Source organism: Rhea americana, unplaced genomic scaffold (genome assembly GCF_003343005.1).
Source record: "Rhea americana isolate MKP2758 unplaced genomic scaffold, rheAme1 scaffold_518, whole genome shotgun sequence".
In the NCBI taxonomy this organism is placed as follows: domain Eukaryota; kingdom Metazoa; phylum Chordata; class Aves; order Rheiformes; family Rheidae; genus Rhea; species Rhea americana.
The window spans coordinates 158,833-171,686 of NW_028186666.1; the positions used below are offsets into that span (position 1 = coordinate 158,833).

Consider the following 12,854-nt stretch of genomic DNA (forward strand, 5'->3'; position numbering starts at 1 on the left):
ATTTCTACACTGCAAAAAAGACATTTAACACCTACTATTAGAYAAGAACAAGGTATCTATTCTGTATATTTCATTAACAACAGTTACTTTCTGAAATACAGAGGACACAATACTTTGTAACTTAACGCAGCAGAGACAAGGAAATCTTTATGACGGTCAAGACAGACCTAGAAGTCTGGACATGAAGACACATACCAGGATTTTGGATTTGGGTACTGTTCTAGGGACAAGTTCATATTACCAAAAATTCCATGCCTCTTTTTTTTCCCTTATCAGTGCTCTGAGCAGGGAACAGCCAGGCTGTAAACCAGCTCTGAAGTGAGAAATATCGAGGCGTTAAGAGCATGGATGGCCAGCTAAGAGTGCTGCAGAGAACAGCCACACCTTTACGGAAAGAATCATCAAAAAATTAGTGTGTTTCTAAAGATTTTTGGAGCATACTTTTCAAATAATCAGTTTTTCATAAGAAAATGTTATATTCAAAAAAAAAAAAAAAAAAAAAAAAAAAAAAGTTTTAATGAAAGAGAACAATTCTATCCCAGAACTGTTTAAGTGTAAATTCTACTGAGCCATGCTGATAGATCACCTTATTCMTGCTGACAGTTCTTTTCCACAAGCAATATAACAATATTCACACAGAAAGGAGTTGGAGCCTTGCACAAACTGCACAGCATATTTCTTTACCATGCAGGCTGCCTTCCTCAGAAGGCATGCTGCACAGATGGAGATCTTTAAGGTGGCTTTGTGGCTAGATCTAAATGCTCTGTAGTGGTCCTATCGAACAGGAACATGGTGGTGGTGTGTTCTGCACCTAAAAGAAAAAGAAGAGCTTTTTAATTAGCTGAAGGTGAAGGAAGAATCATTTGGTGTAATTAGCTGAGAATACACAACCAGAGAGCAATACATTTCACAGCCCATCCATGACCAATTGCTGTCTCACAGAACGGAAAAGMGGATGGTATACAGGTAATATGGCAAAATAATAGCATGACAGATTTGCATGGATCACTTTAAATGAAACAGTCATTTTTATGTTTGCTTTTTAAGAGCGATGTTTTAGAAAAAAAACAACAAAAAACTGATGGTACAAGTCAAGATAGAGGGATACTTATCAAACAACTTCCCAACTTCATCTAAGTAAAGGCTTGTATTTTATTTTTTAAACCTAGCTGTAGACTGTTGCAAGTATTCAAGGATTCTGTGAGGCAGTAGTTATTGGCCACACTTTAAGTCTCATAGTTTAAAAAAAAAAGGAAAAAGGAAAAAGGAAAAGTACTGCAAGCACTTAATAGCTGTAAATACTCTAATGGCATGGAAGCCAGTGCATTTGTTCTCTTTGACTCTAGTCAAGAATATGGATATGTAGATACATGAAAGTGAGTAAGACAGAAGGGCAAATGAATAGCTGTGTTATCTTGATTTCTTAAGACTACCAACTTTTGATGGATGTAGCTGCGTGGTAGCTGGTGGCTCGTGGTAGATTATAGAAAGATCAAGCCTGACTAAATCTACTGGAGTCTTGGAAGAACTTCAGCTTCTACCAGTTCTCTCACGGGTGGCTCTGCATTTGGTGGAAGTTACAGGTAAGAGAGATTCTAGAGCTACCAAAGTGATATTTTTGTATGAAGTGACAATAAATTTCCAATTAATAGATGGTACAAATGAGCCTCAGGATTGATTTGGACATTGCACTATTACATAGATCCTTTAACTTCTAGACCTCTGAAAGCATCAGCTGCTGGCTTTTTCATTTTCTTAGTCCACGGTCAAGTGAGCAAATTTATGGGGAAATCCTAAAAGATGAACCAAACACAGAGCGCACACTGCAAGTCTTATTCTGTAGCCTCTGCGGCARTTTATGAACATGGAGAATTATTTGGTCTGGAGAATAAGCTATATGCTATGTATATGTATACACTTTAGAAATAGTATTATATGTGTTGGTTGTGTGCTACTCCAGCAGACAAGGAAGACTGCACTGTGAATATCTATTCTGTTCTTATTCCCTCTTTGTACTTTAAGATCAGCAGTGCAACTTATAATGGATATGGCTCCTTTTAAAGCTGGATAAATATCTGCTAGGAATTCATTTTCAGCTACAGCTGATTTTAACTTGAGAAACAGAATGGCTCAGATGACTTTTTGAACCTTATTTCAGCCTTTTAGAAATCTTATTAACATGTTTTAATGTTTATTTAAATATTTATAGAACAAGAATATAAAATATACATTAAAATATAAGACTGATTCCTCAGATGGGGTAAGTCAAGTCTCCAGAATTCAAGTCAAAGGGTGAAAGTGCATATGTCTTATCGAGCTAATGAACAACTACAATGACACTGTAAGGTTTTGAGAGGTTACAGAAAAACTATTATTAATATCAAATTACAAAATACAGTAACTTGGTACAATTCAGGCAGCTGTACTTTTAATTCTGAAAAATAAGCTCATACATCTTTTTACCAAAAAAAAAAAAAAGTTTTTAGAAAGATACATCATCTAGTGTATGTGCTACAGTGTTGTGCCTATTAAAATAAGTGTTGCTTCCTGTTAAACACTTACATTATGTGGCCTTGACACATTCGTTTTACTGCAGATTTAACAGAATAGTGGTGTTACAGGACTATCAGCAAGCAGGACATTAGTAGAGTTTCCATCTTACAGAATAAGCTTTTATAGCGCAATAAATAAAAATAACAACTAACATACAAYTATGCAAGAGAAGACTGTACACAACAATTTGATATATTGTTCGCATATAACATGAACTCTACAGTATATGCAATTGCCATAAATACTAATTTGATGCGGACATGAAATCAAGAGTATAAAGATACTTATCAATACTTACTTTTCAATAAAAAGATTCACTAAAGGACAAATACAATTCATCTTCTGAAATATCCAAAGCAAATTTATATAAAGTTTCACCAGAAGACATTCAGTGTTCGTTAATTATCAGTGCTCAAAGTACATCCAGAAAAGTAAATCTATACTTCATTTCTTATTCTGAATAACACGCCAAATACAATGTATCAATTTTCATAATCTGAAGATGACAGGAGACAAACATGTCAATTCACAGAACAAAAATGTTCCTTTTACTGATACAATAAGAAAAATTTCCAAGTGATATTTGAAATCTTGTCATATCTGCAGCCTATTGACAGTTCAACTAATTACATGTAAGACAATCCTTCTTTACACAGGCGTTTTCTCCTCTTTCATTCCTCAAGGGGGTCAGGTCAGCTGCCCAACTGATGCTGTGCAGTCCCCCACCCTTCCCCCCCTTAAATACAAGAGCAAACATCAAGGGCCAAAAGACTGCACAGACACAAGAGATTCTGCACTTTTCCATCTCCAGCCACCTTGGAATATAGTTATCTTTTTTTATTATTATTTTTTCCCTATATGACTCTACTCTTGTATCTYCCTCTGACTGGATTCTTTACATGGGATTTAGCTTCTTACAGAACACTGGGAAAATTCAAGATCCCACCCAAAGTATGAGGTTATTCCAGTCAGTGAGAATGTACAGGAGCGAGGTTTGGAAACCTTTGCAATGTCCTCTGTGCTCTTTTACAATTTGCCTACTCTTGGGAAAGAGCAAGTAGATAAATAACCCTCCCTCCTGCTGCAGAGCTACATGACTGAGAGAGTTCATTACATTACAGGTATAGGAAGTTCTTACTCTCTTTCATTTCCTTGTGTGGAATACAGCCAATAGTTTTAGGAAATATGAGAAGGATGTAGATGAACTTGACCAAATTAAGCACAGAGCCACCAAGATSGTCAGACAACTGGAGCACATGAACTATGAGGTGAGGCTGAGGGAACCGGTATTGTTTAGCCTGGGGAAGATAAGATTTGGGAGACCTAATGGGAACCTTGTAAAACTGAAGAAGAAGTTACCGACAACATCAAGTTGCTGAGGTGCAAGGAGGAGAAAATGAGCAACAATGCTTATAAATCAAAACAGAGGAGATTTCAATATGATATAAAGGAAAAAAAAAGCACTATAGGGATAAATAAGCATTGGAACAGCTTGTCCAGAGAGGCTGTGAGATCTCTGTCACTGGATATTTTCAAGACCCAGATGGACAAAGCCCTGATCTACCTAGTCAGAAATCATCTGCTTTGAGTGGAAGGTTGGAGAAGATAATTTCCTGAAATCCCTTCTAACTCGAGTGACTGTGATTCTAAGGTAGTCCAAAATCAACAGCTGTAGAGTTCCGTTCTTGGCTCTGAAAACCAAGATCTGAAGCCAGAATGTCTCTATATAGGAAGCCTTTCAATTTCACATCCCCCAGTGCAAGAGCAGCCAGACTCAAAGTCTACTGCCTGCTACTGTGGAAATGGTGTCTTAAGATAGACTCATTAGCCACTACAGCAGGGCCAACTCTTCATTTGTCAGCATTCTCACATATCTAAATTTTAATCTTGGTTACCAAATTACTGCGTTTATTTTCCACAGATCTGTTGTTTCATACATATCTGCAGTTCAACCGTGTATGGCTTTCTGGATGGAACTCCTTACACTGTTATCTGTTTGTGAAAGACATGAAACACTCTCACCCAGCACCAGTTTGTGGTGTAACTGTRTATGTTGCAAAATGGATAGTGTTTTATTTGGTGCTAAGGTATATTCAAGCTGTTTTAATTTTGGCCATAGAACTTTAGCAGGCAGTTTAAATCTTAACAAGTATTTGCAGTATGTAACAAGTCATACAGATTGATTAGATGCACAGAAATATTCTCCAAATTATCTTACACACACAATAATATGCCCATCACCTTCAAACTTGTACTATGTGGAAAATTTCAAATTCTTACTTGCTGCAGAAGAAAGACAGATATGCCAATTCTTGAAGGAAACTGCTTTTGGTGCATGCAAATTTTCCAAGTAATATTAGAAACCTGGCCATACATGTGGCACTGGTGACAATTAAATTAAGCTAAGGGACTAAGCCAGGCTTTCAATTAATATGACAACAATAATAGTACCTTACATTTAAAAATCACGTTCCATTCAGGCTTTCTAAAGCAATTTGCAAGCAATGACTTTAAAAATACTTCTATGTGCATTACTGCCCATACTTTATAGATGGGAAAGAAATCACAGGAAGTGTCAAAATACCTACAGGTGTGCAAGTTGCCCTGATCTGCCTAGAAGTTGCATCCAAATTCCATGAATGCTAGTCCTCTCCTTTCATCAAAAGAAAATGTCTTTCATGTCTCTGTGCCTTTTCCTATAGATATTTTGTTTCTCATAAAGCTTACACTTATGCCTCTATACGGACATCTTTTTACCTCCTTAGGTAATTTCCTAGATGAGAATACTACACAGTTGGCATAGAAAATATCATATGCTACTTAACAAAAAGTCTATGCATTAAAATTAATTGAGATATTCTTCTTCCAGTGTAATCAATGGAAGTTAGACCACTGCCTCAAGTGAGACAGGGTCTGGTCCAATATTTAAAAAACACAGGAAGCATGAGTTGGAAAATAAGCAGTAGACTGTTTTGATATTGATACAGAAGAGAATCAAAACATAACAGTTGTGTCCAGGTAAGTGATTCAGATACATGAATTGATCATGATTCCATTCCAATCAGTAAGGTTGGAAGGGACCTCTGGAGATCATCTAGTCCAACCTCCCCACTCAGCAGGGTCACCTAGAGCATGTTAGATACGGTTGTATCCAGGCAGGCCTTGAAGATCTCCAGAGAAGGAGACTCCACAGCCTCTCTGGGCAACCTGTGCCAGGGCTCCGTCACTCTCACAGTGAAGAAATTCCCCCTTCACGGTCAGCGGAACTTCCTGTGCTTCAATTTCTGCCCATTGCCTTTTGTCCTCTCACATGCGACAACTGAAAAGAGTGTGTCCCCGACCCCCTGACGCCCTCCCTTCAGGTACTTCTACACACAGATCAGATCCCCCCCTCAGTCTTCTCTTCCCCAGGCTAAACAGGCCCAGCTCTCACAGCTGTTCCTCACAGGGCAGGTGCCCTCTGATCATCTTTGTAGCCCTACACTGGACTCTCTCCAGTAGATCCATGTCTCTTGTACTGGGGAGCCCAGAACTGGACTGAGTAGAGGGGCAGGATCACCTCCCTTGACCTGCTGGCAACACTCTTCCTAATGCACCCCAGGAGACCACTGGCCTTCCTGGCCACAAGGGCACATTGCTGACTCATGGTCAACTTGTCATCCACCAGCACTCCCAGGTCCTCCTCTGCAGAGCTGCTCTCCAGCAGGTCAGCCCCCAGCTTGTACTCGTGCCTAGGGTTATTTCTCCCTAGGTGCAGGACCCTGCACTTGCCCTTGTCGAACCTCAGGAGGTTCCTCTCTGTGCAGCTCTCCAGCCTGTCCAGGTCTCTCTGAATGGCAGCACAGCCCTCAGGTGTGTCAGCCACTCCTCCCAGCTTGGTATCATCAGCAAACCTGCTGAGGAGGCACTCCATCCGCTCATTGATGACCTGGCATCCCAGGTCATTGATGAAAATGTTGAACAGGATGGGACCCAGAACTGAGCCCTGGGGGACGCCACTAGCCACAGGCCTCCAACTGGACTCCACACCACTGATGACAACCCTCTGAGCTCTGCCTTTCAGCCAGTTCTCAATCCACCTCACTGTCTACTCGTCTAACCCACACTTCCTGAGCTTCTCTAGGAGGATGTTATGGGTAACAGTGTCAAAAGCCTTGCTGCAGTCAAGGTACACAATGTCCACTGCTCTCTCCACATCTACCCAGCCAGTCATTCCATCAGAGAAGGCTATCAGATTGGTCAAGCAGGATTTCCCCTTGGTGAATCCATGCTGCCTACTCCTGATCACCTTCTTTTCCTCCATATGTCTGGAGATTACATCCAGAATGAGCTGTTCCATTACCTTTCCAGCGATGGAGGTGAGSCTGACTGGCCTATAGTTGCCTGGGTCCTCCTTCTTGCCCTTCTTGAAGACTGGAGTGACACTGGCTTTCTTCCAGTCCTCAGGCACCTCTCCAGTTCTCCAGGACTTTTCAAAGATGATGGAGAGTGGCCTGGCAACAACATCCACCAGCTCCCTCAGTACCCATGGGTGCATCCCATCCAGGCCCATGGATTTGTGAGCATTAAGCTTGCCCAGAAGGTCTCTAATCCTATCCTCCTCAACCAAAGGAAAGTCTTCCCTTCTCCAGACTGTATCCCTCACGTCCAGACTACGGGATTCCTGGGGGCTGCCCTTAGCAATGAAGACTGAAGCAAAGGCATTCACTAATTCTGCCTTCTCTGTATCCCTTGTCACCAGGGCCCCTGCCCCGTTCAGTAGCGGGCCCACATTTTCCCTAGTCCTCCTCTTGCTGCTGATGTATTTGAAGAAGCCCTTCCTGTTATCTGTGACATCCCTTGCAAGACTCAGTTCCAACTGGGCCTTAGCCTTCCTTGCCACATCTCTACATACTCTGACAGCATTCCTATAATTCTCCCAAGAAGCCTGCCCCTTTTCCACAGTTTGTTTATTTTCTTCTTCTATCTGAAGAAGAAATGTCCTACTCATACATGTCCTCTAACCAATGCCCTTAAGACAAGAACCTGAAAGCAATATGAAATGAATTATACAAATGCTCTAGCAGCTGCCTTTGGAATTTACAACATGTACTCTCAAAGAAATGCTTCTCAGATGCTAGAAACAAGTCCAAACTAGCACCTAGGATTCAGATGCCCATAAAACTGCAGATCACAGAGTTTTATGCTTGTCCTGTCTTCCTAATCAGTTGATCCAAAATCCCAACTCTGATGCCCCAGACCTTGAGGAAGTATGGGTCCACACCTGGATCCAGGTATAGCAGTCCATTACTACTACATCTCTATAATAAATGTTTTGCACCAGAGCAACTTCATTCCTCAGGAAAGAACTACTACCAAAGGCCTAAGACCCAATAATGTCTTTTTCATAAGCTATTAACAACATTCAGGAGAAGAGCATAAGAAACAAGCTGAACAACATTATTTTTGTCTTGATACAGTCCCCTAATAACTTGTAGTTGTGGGATTTCAGAGATGGAGGTCACATTCAAGCTGCTGAAAAAATATTGTCAGTGCCAGTATATATAAGTCATTGATTGCCTGGAGCATACTGGTAGAAGTACTTTAAATGTGTATTCAGATGACCCCCCTATTCTGGGCAAACAAAGTTACATTTCTGTTTGGGTCAGAAAGTGACTATTTTCAGATTTCTGTAACAGTGTTAGAACTTGATGGAATTAAGCAAATGACTATCCTGCATACAAATCAAAATGCAGCTTTCAGAGAAGCTCCACAGTTTACCATGTGAGAAGTGTGAGAAAGGTATGAATGTTAGTGTGGGCTCAGCTCAGAGTCTACTCAAGAACGTGGGAGGAAACAGAAACTTAACCAACAACGAAATTTTCCGAAGGGCTCTTTTACTCAAAGCAAATCGTTATAATCAGTCATAAACAAGTGTCATCACAATAYGATGTGCTGAGCTTGAACATTTAATTATACTGACTCAAATTTTCATAGAGATCTTCAAAAATCTTCATAGAGAATTGGAGGCACAGCTGGATGATTAGCACAGTGGAGGAGCCTGCTCTGTCACCAGTGCATCATGGGACTTTTGGCAAGTAATTTTATTGCTACTACTGTCAACTTCCTAATCCACAGTAAGGCTAATATTATCTTCCTTCCTTAGTAAAGCTGTCAAGAGTTAGTGCCCATAGGATACTATAAGGTTCACAGCTGATAAACTATTACAGTTCCAAACATGTTTTACAAAGCAAGCTATGACATCCATAAAGTGGATGGCTGCCCTCAAAACTATTTTTTCTCTATTTTTATGGCTAGCTTTTTTAAAGCAGAATTACATGCTACTATTTCTTTGATTAATGGAGCATTGGACAAACTACTACCTCTCAATGCAAAGAAGTTTTTCCTAATTTCTCTTGAGCAGTGGATCTGAGCTAAAAGGTCAAATTTTTCTTCCCCTAAAAGCAGTGGAAACTACATACTTATATCTGCAGGTGGATTTTGGCCTATGATTTCTATGGTATAGTTTTGAAAAAAATCTAACTTAGTATTGGAAACAGCTTATTGCTTTCTAAGGATAGTAATAGTCCCTTAAAAAAGTGAAAAGCACAGATGGTATTTTTGTTTAAGTTCTACTTAAGGATTAGCAAGGACAGTAATGTTTATTATTTTTAGGAGCAAAGGAAAACACAGATTTTTTTTTCTTGTACAAAGGAAAAAGTACTTAAGAAGATATGGATTGTGAAAGAGAAAATTGGACAGAAGAGCATTTCTGAAGGAGACATTCCATGAGTACCATTGAAATGATTCAAATTGTAATGAACTATCATTGCTGTTTCAATACAGGTGCATGTGTATATGGGAATGAGAGTAGTATCATACAACAGATTGAGTCACTGGATAAGCTTGTTTTACCCTTTCAATTATGCAAGTTCATGACACAGCATCTACACAAGTCTGTTCTCCACTGGCAAGACAAATTAGTTCTGCAGTGGAGTTAGTCAGATCTAAATTCAGCAAGCAACTGAGGTATGGGAAGGATTATGGATCCTTTATTCTGGGTGTAGTTACTTATGTAAGCTAGGGCAAATACATTTTAAAGGAGAAAGATCTTAACTCATGTTCACACAAGAAACTAAGTGCATGGAGGAAAAAAGCTGTTAAGGGATTAGACTGATCAGTGCTTGTGAGGCTTTAACTACAACAGATTAACTTTTCTTTCCAACAGCATTTTCTGTTACTACTAATGTACTTTCATCCCTTGTTATATAAATCAATTGGTAGTTTGTTGTAATTGCAGTCTGAATGTAATTTCATGTAATTTCTTCCCCACCTTACCAGTGGTCTTAGCATTTGAARTATCTAACCCTTAATGACTAGTGACTATGATGTTTCTCAATCTGTATGGTGCTGAGGAGATGTGGAAAATCATATCAATTTAAAATAGATAAATTCTTTCTGCTGTACTCCTTGCATATGTTTGTGTGTCAAAATCAACAATTCTCTTTCAAACTCTCAAATCACATAAAAAAATGCATAGTTGGGGTAGATATCATCTATTACTAATATTGCCCAATCCTGATTATAAATACCTTGCTTTCAGTGGCTTATTCCTTGCCAAGTTTTAACAGTCTGGATTTATTTTTTTATTCTGAGGATCTGGTGCATTCCAAAATTTTCCACCTGGAACAAATAAGACATTCCCAAGAATGAAACCAGCAAACAAGAAGGTCTTGAGTTATCAAGAGCTGTGCTTTGAACACATGTATTTCTTTTTGGTGCTTGATATAGTGAAAAAATAATGATATATCTATCTTAAATTTAATAAATAGGATTAATGTGTAATCCCACTGAAAGTGGGATACATTATATAGACTTATTACTGAAAACTTTACTTTTATAGTAAATACAAGAGGGTGATGTACATTTCTTATTTCAAACAAGGAAGCTCCTAGCCCAAGTTGAGAAATAGGTGGTTAACTGACAGTTGCTGGTGTGCCTTTTTCTAGAGATGCACAAAACAGTTAGATTATTTCTTCCGTAATTCTGATAATTTCTTAAATATCCACTACTGCTCTCCCTTTCCTTTGCTGCCTGCTGTCAGCAAGCCACAGACTGAAATTCTGCAAGACGAATTAGTACAATATAGGATGGCAGCATCAAATAGATCATTTGATGACTCCCTGATAGCAGTATCTCCATGCTTTTCCTGCTCTTTTTACTCTTATCTATTGACTTGCTGTGTGTTTATAGATGAGTTTTACCCTGTGCAAAATACAGATGTTAGAGTTTTGTCAAGATAAGGATTATGACACCACTGTTCTCAGTGCTTACTGTAGAAAGGGAGGTGAAATGATAAATACTTGTGCACATGTGTGGAGAGTGGAAGTCACTGGGGGAGAAGGCTAGTTAAGATCGGCTTCTCTGCGGAGAACATTAAGTGCTGTTCTGAAAAAAAAATCAGTATTTTTAAAAGTGATACTTAAAAAGGCAGTTAAAAAAAAAAACAGCTATATTAAGCAGCTTCCCAACTCAGACTTAAAAAATGAAAGTCACCTCCTGTGTCCTAACCTTTCCCTGAACACAAAAAGACAGTGGTATGACACACAGAACTACTCACTGGTCAAATCAATTTCTTCTAATTTAAGCTAATATACATTTCTGTTACCTTCTCTAGGGATTATTGAAAGATTTATGTTATATCCTCCCTACTTCTCTATTACTTATTGAACACAAATCTTTTTTTTTCCCTCAGTTCTGTATTAGCTACAACATTTAATCTGGGATGAATGACACAAAGACACACAGAAAAAAGGTGTGCAGAATATGGCTGCATCTTAGATAATCTCTAGTTTTGTTGCGTTTACTGTCTCTACTTCATTTTATTCCAAAATACATGAAGAGTACAAACCTTTGCCATTACAAAAATGTATATGGACACAAGCAATTTCAATTCACCTGACAGACTATTAGCTCTATTTTTAGCCTGAAGCAGTAACTAATCACATTAGCAGAGGGGCTTTTATTTTCAAAGTGATGGCCTTGGAGAACAGAACTTCCCTCTAAATAGCAGGTGACAGCTACCTCTCCCAGATGTCTGATGTGCTCTTGGTAAAGGTGCTCTGTTTTCTCAGTTTGCTCTATACTTTTCAGGTCACATTATTTCAAAGTCCTGCTGTAAGTGCTGTGCTAGTGACCCCTACTGTAACTCTACTTATAGGGTACTCCTGCACTGCACTAGGAAATTATCAATGACCTTCTAAATTAAGCTAATTAAGCTTGAGTGCACACTGAAGGCACATAGTTGTTACTCAAACGTGCAGAACAAGAGATACTGTGACATGGTAATATTCATGCATAAGCAACWTATGGTGTTCTAGAAAATACTATTTTAGAAATGGTTTAGGGAGTTTTAATAAAGCTTAATCTGCAAGTCTTGGCAGTATATGATGCAATGAAGATGAAACAAAAATATCCTAAAAACTTTGAAACTGATATTGAAAAAAAATAATGATTTTCAGATTTTCAGTTAGTGTCAAGTAAGCTGCAAATCTGTTACAGTACAAAAGCATCCTGTCCCAAGTTTTGATGCACCATGACAGATCAGATCTAAAGCGCGCCACTGCCCAGTGCTAAGTCCTGAGCCTCAGGCCAAAGCTATTTTTCAGCAGTCAATTTCATATCTGAGCAAGGAAAGAAACATTCCAGGGACAGGCCGATTTAAAATAACGTGACTCCTTATCCAGAAAGGAGTATCAATACAGAGATAGCAGCTTGAAGTGCGTGCACTGAATGGTAGGATACACAATATTGTTTCTTTTCCTATTATTTACTCTACGTTCTTCTATCTTACAGCTTTGATTGTGGAGTGATCTTATGAGAAGCTTTCAAAATTAGTGTATTTACACACTATAAAGCATAGTTTCAAAGCAATAGTTATAGCAAATAGTCTAGGAAACAATGTTTGAAACTTACCGTGCTTCTACTGACTGTATTTCCTTCATCTCAGAATCAGTCCTGAAGACTGCAAGTAGTTGTGGCGTTAAGGCATATTCTTTTACTGAAGTAGAATCAAAATTCTGAAGAAAAACAAAGAAAATGAACCCACTTATGCAAAACAAGATGGAGAAAAATACTTTCTTATAAAAAGGGCTTCATGGGATCTTTCAGGAAGCAGTAAAAAGATCTCCAACCTGTTACAGGGCCAAAGCATAGACATCCTGAGGTTGTTAATGTTTATAGGCTTTAATAGCATTTGACAAACTGTGTACATTACAAGGAGGCTTTCACAGTGTATGTGATGACATGAGAAGCCTGAGGGG

At 38.9% G+C, this 12,854-nt stretch overlaps 1 long non-coding RNA gene across 1 annotated transcript; it reads right to left on the reverse strand.

Moving 5' to 3' along the window:
• Positions 1 to 497: 497 nt before the first annotated feature.
• LOC146588391 (uncharacterized) lies at positions 498 to 12,606 on the reverse strand. Its single transcript, XR_014897429.1, has 3 exons — positions 12,508 to 12,606; positions 10,125 to 10,215; positions 498 to 811 (listed from the first exon to the last, which is right to left on the reverse strand). It is a non-coding gene; the product is annotated as an uncharacterized LOC146588391 (long non-coding RNA).
• Positions 12,607 to 12,854: the final 248 nt, after the last annotated feature.